This window comes from Garra rufa, chromosome 2 (genome assembly GCF_049309525.1).
Source record: "Garra rufa chromosome 2, GarRuf1.0, whole genome shotgun sequence".
In the NCBI taxonomy this organism is placed as follows: Eukaryota; Metazoa; Chordata; class Actinopteri; order Cypriniformes; family Cyprinidae; genus Garra; species Garra rufa.
The window spans coordinates 61,680,127-61,685,554 of record NC_133362.1 but is presented as its reverse complement, the minus strand read 5'-3'; the positions used below and the strand labels follow the sequence as shown (position 1 = coordinate 61,685,554).

The 5,428-nt window shown below is 49.2% G+C and overlaps 1 long non-coding RNA gene across 1 annotated transcript; it reads right to left on the bottom strand.

Moving 5' to 3' along the window:
- Window positions 1–3,306: 3,306 nt before the first annotated feature.
- LOC141325666 (uncharacterized) lies at window positions 3,307–5,428 on the bottom strand. Its single transcript, XR_012353801.1, has 3 exons — window positions 5,376–5,428; window positions 5,194–5,267; window positions 3,307–4,982 (listed from the first exon to the last, which is right to left on the bottom strand). It is a non-coding gene; the product is annotated as an uncharacterized lncRNA (long non-coding RNA).

Here is a 5,428-nt window from a genome sequence, read left to right as displayed (position 1 = left end):
AATGGAAGGACCCTACTCCACCGACACATACCCACTGGATAAGAGAGAGCATGGGTCAACTTAAGCTGGAAAAAATTAGACATACCATCAAAGGGTCTACTGAGAAATTTTATAATATCTGGCAGCCTTTCTTAACTGCCATAGCAGATATGGATGCATCAAAGGCGGTATTGTGAAAAGGTAACAGAAAGGGGGATCTTCATTATAGGATATGCTACACTAGGCTTATACTACACCGTTTGCTTTCATTTCTTTTTGGGACTTCTGTATGTACGCATTGTATATATATATATATATGTCTGGCGACTGGGGAGTTGGGATGTTTGACTTTAGTTTGGTAACTTTGTATTTTTGTGTTTGTTTCTGTACTTTTATGCTTGGATTTCTATGTGTCAGGGTTGCTGGGTGACACAGAGCTATTGTGAAAGTCCAAGAGCCAGGAGTAAATCCAAAGAACGTATTTATTTCCAAGTGACAGACAGGGAAACCAAATAAACATAAGCAACCTAACTTTAAGACGACACAATGACACAAAAGGGCAAACGACTTAAAAAGGGTGAGACTGATTACAAACACAGGTGACACAGATGACTAATAATCAAACACAGGTGATACAGATAATGATAGACTAAGGACTAAACCAAATGATCAACAACAGACGGGGGAAGACAGAGGGAGAAACCAAATGACAAACAGTGCAAGGCAAAAGACAAGAAGTGACAGGTGAATTGTGACAGTACCTCCCCCTCCCGGTAGGCGCGTCTCGCGCCGTGATGGAAACACCGGGGAGGGGGGGCGGGCGCCCTGGAGGCCATTACGGAGCAGGACCTTGCTGGGTTGGGAAGGCCTCCAGGGCGGAACAGGAAGCCATGGCGGGTCAGGCGGCCACGGCCGGACAGGCAGTTCGAGCGGCCATGGCGGGTCAGGCGGCCACGGCCGGACAGGCAGTTCGAGCGGCCATGGCGGGTCAGGCGGCCACGGCCGGACAGGTAGTTCGGGTGGCCATGGTGGGTCCGACGGCCACGGCCAGACAGGCAGTTCAGGTGGCCATGGTGGGTCCGGCGGCCACGGCCAGACAGGCAGTTCAGGTGGCCATGGCGGATCAGGAGGCCATGGCCAGACAGGCAGTTCAGGTGGCCATGGCGGATCAGGAGGCCATGGCCGGACTGGCAGTTTAGGTGGCCGTGGCTGAGCAGTCCCCGTGGCCCTGGCCTCGGTCCTCGGCCAGGCCACGTGGACTCGGGGTATATAGCCCCCCCCCAAAATTTTCTTTGGGAAATTCAGCAGTTCATAGGGGGGAGGCTCTGGAAGGCTGGCCGGGATCAGCTGAGACTCTGGACGGCAGGACGGGACCAGCTGAGGTTCTGGACGGCCGGACGGGACCAGCTGAGGCTCTGGACGGCCGGACGGGACCAGCTGAGGCTCTGGACGGCGCTCTTGAGGAGCGGGCTCTGGACGGCGCTCTTGAGGAGCGGGCTCTGGACGGCGCTCTTGAGGAGCGGGCTCTGGACGGCGCTCTTGAGGAGCGGGCTCTGGAGGACGCTCTGGCGGCGCTGTCACTGGAGGGCGCTCTGGCGGCGCGGTCACTGGAGGGCGCTCAGGCGGCGCGGTCACTGGAGGGCGCTCTGGCGGCGCGGTCACTGGAGGGCGCTCTGGCGGCGCGGTCACTGGAGGGCGCTCTGGCGGCGCGGTCACTGGAGGGCGTTCTGGCGGCGCGGTCACTGGAGGGCGCTCTGGCGGCGCGGTCACTGGAGGGCGCTCTTGAAGGCTGGACTGGACCAGCGGGGTTTCAGGAAGGCTGGACAGGACCAGCGGAGGATCAGGAAGGCTGGGCGGAACCAGCGGAGGCTCAGGTAGGCTGGACAGGACCAGCGGAGGATCAGGAAGGCTGGGCGGAACCAGCGGAGGTTCAGGAGGGCTGGACAAGACCAGCGGAGGATCAGGAAGGCTGGGCGGAACCAGCGGAGGCTCAGGAGGGCTGGACAAGACCAGCGGAGGATCAGGAAGGCTGGGCGGGACCAGCGGAGGTTCAGGCAGGCTGGACGGGACCAGTGGAGGATCAGGAATGCTGGGCGGAACCAGCGGAGGCTCAGGAAGGCTGGGCGGGACCAGCAGAGGTTCAGGCAGGCTGGACGGGACCAGTGGAGGATCAGGAATGCTGGGCAGAACCAGCGGAGGCTCAGGAAGGCTGGACAGGACCAGCGGAGGATCAGGAAGGAGAATAGGTGCTGTGTACTCTTGAGGAATCGCCATGTCCATCAGAGCCATAATATCCTCCTTGGCCGGGAACTCAGGAATGGAGGCCATCTCGACCGGAAATGCCTTGGGGTGTCTCCGGGTTGGCAGGTGGCCGGGACCATTGGTGGGGTATGTGGAGGTTCTTGGCGTTGGGTGAGCTGACGCGATGTGTGCTTCTGAGGGGGCTGGATGAAATTGACTCACATTCTCTATTTGTTCAATCTCGAAATTAGAGTGGTTTGAAGAAAGAATGATATTGACCAATTCGACAAACGGGAAATCATGAACAGAGAGATCGAAATGAATCATGTCTTGGTCCAGCCCCAACAGAAACACAATGCTGATACAGGCGTCGGGCCAGCTCACCTGATGGTAAAGCTCAATGAACTCCTCCACATACCTCTCCAATGTCCGACCACTCTGCCGTAGTCCCCATAGCCTGTCCTCAGCCATCTTTAAAGTTTTGGGTGTCGTCTTCTGTCAGGGTTGCTGGGTGACACAGAGCTATTGTGAAAGTCCAAGAGCCAGGAGTAAATCCAAAGAACGTATTTATTTCCAAGTGACAGACAGGGAAACCAAATAAACATAAGCAACCTAACTTTAAGACGACACAATGACACAAAAGGGCAAACGACTTAAAAAGGGTGAGACTGATTACAAACACAGGTGACACAGATGACTAATAATCAAACACAGGTGATACAGATAATGATAGACTAAGGACTAAACCAAATGATCAACAACAGACGGGGGAAGACAGAGGGAGAAACCAAATGACAAACAGTGCAAGGCAAAAGACAAGAAGTGACAGGTGAATTGTGACACTATGTATGTGTTATACACTGCGGAAACTAATAAAAAAAACTTTGATCAAAAAAAAAAACACTATGCTGGATCCAATCAAGGTCTCCTGTCTTTCAAACAAGGTGTTATAACAAAGTTATGGTACCTTCAACAGATCCGGCTACAACAGAGTCATACTCAGCTACCCTGTAACAGGATTACCACTGTTTCAGCAAAAAAATCTTACTGTATTTTGAGGTTGGCTCCCATGCAAGTAAAACATGTTTTAAATAACGCTATTAGCCGCTGGTGGATAGCTAGTACAAATATAAATCTTCAAACACTTCTGCTAAGGCTAAAAAAAAAAAAATAACTTCTACTAAGGCTAGTTAGCATTAGCAACTTACCTTCATAATTACAGATGTAAGAGGAAACGTAAAATTTAAATCCCCTTTCCATCTTATTCTGTGGGGTAGAGCTGAACAACAAGACAATTCGCCTTACATCATTGATTGTTACTTTTGGTAACTCCAGTAAGCACCGGGTGAACTCCAACCTCTCAGCCATTTCACTCAGCTTCGCCGATGACTCCAACAACCGGAAGTAGGACTGCGGTCTGATGTGGAATGCGGAAGTGGAGCGTGCATATAGCCTATTGAAGTCATCTCCAGGTGGTGATCCATGATCTAAGCTGGGTACGGACTGGATCCGGGGGACTGCAGTGACCATCTGATCCGGATACAGGCTGGGTCTGGTGGCTACGGTGACCTCGGAATAAGAATGAAACAGACTAATATTAGCGTAGATGCCATTCTTTTTACGATGCAACGAGTGGAACAGATGTTATGGGAGGTGTTTTCGGTTCCGGTGACCTAATTAATGCAGCCTAACAATCCTTTAACGGATTTGAGTTATAGGAATGTGTTAATGTTTTTATGTGTAAGCCAAGTTAAAGAGATGTGTCTTTAATCTAGATTTAAACTGACAGATTGTGTCTGCCTCCCGAACAGTGTTAGGTAGCCTAACTTCATCTAGTGCTGATCCCCTTAGGTGGGAAAGGAAAAAATCTACCTGATCCTCAGTACTCAGCCCCCTCACTCTTATAACCCTCTCAAGTTCCTCAATGAACTCGTCAACATTTTGGCAGTCTTTACCCGGATTCCCACTGAAAGGTACAATTTGTCTCTCTCTTGGTATATACACATACTGTAGGATCTAGTATGGACATTAGACATGTTAGAAAGAGCTGACATTACTTGATCATGTCTACGTCCCAACTCCAGGATCTGGGACTGAAGCTGTGAGATGGGGTTACCTCCCTCAGTGTCCATTTCTGCTGCTGCAGCATCTGCACCTTGAATGTTCTCCGCCATTGTGGCTGCACCGTCCATATCCTCAGCATCCATGACTTTGAGCTGTAGTCACAGAAAGTCTCAGTTCTCGAAGAGTCAGTTCAAAATGCACTGTCCTTCTCGATGCCCTCACACCCAATGGTCCTGCCGCTCTTCTCTGTCAGGATGTACTGATGCTGGTCCTTCTAGCACTCAGTTACCTTTCGCCACTACCGTTGTTTGCACCCTTCTACCTTTGCACTATTGTGACAAAAATAAATTAACCCTGAACAAAACAGAATCCCACTTCTGACGCCAAAATAGATGTGGCCGGCTGGGCGTCCTTTTAATATGTTAAATAAAAAGACACAGTCAAACCATCTAAAAAAAGAGGATTCTTTTATTCCTGACTGGGCCTCAAAGGAGACTCAGCATTAATGTTTTGTTCAGGAAAAGGTTTGTCGGACTGCGAATAAAATAGCAAGTAATAATAAATAAAAAATGTTCTTCAGAAAATGAATGTCCAATCAAAAAACCCAAATCACAAGCCCCACTTGACTTGAACTGGTGCAAACAATGTCATCAACCTTTTGAAGGCTGTACAAAACAACGGCAGTGGCCTGTATGTGGCTGATAAAACAAACAAAAAGAAAAAGAAAACACAGTCTGATTATACATGAAATATTTGTACATCTTGTCACCTAAACACCACCCATGTTATACATATATTCACATTTTAACCTCTTTTAAGCATATTAATCAGCAAACAGACTAAAGATAACAGTATACTCTTTAAACAGTATACAGGTGAACACACTTTGGGAGAATAAACAAAACTCACTGCTATTCGAGACTTTGGATTCACAAACGTGTGGATCTTGGCACGTGCAGTATCACATATCCTCAATCTCCCCTCTTAACAGCATAAAACACAACAATTACTGCATGTTCTTTCTATACATATAATAAAGTGCATTAATTTACATTATAACAGCCTTCAAAACATGTTTCGAAATAACTTACGCTCAATCTCCGATAAGGCTCTAATCCTCTCCCCCACCGGAGATCTCTCGCAT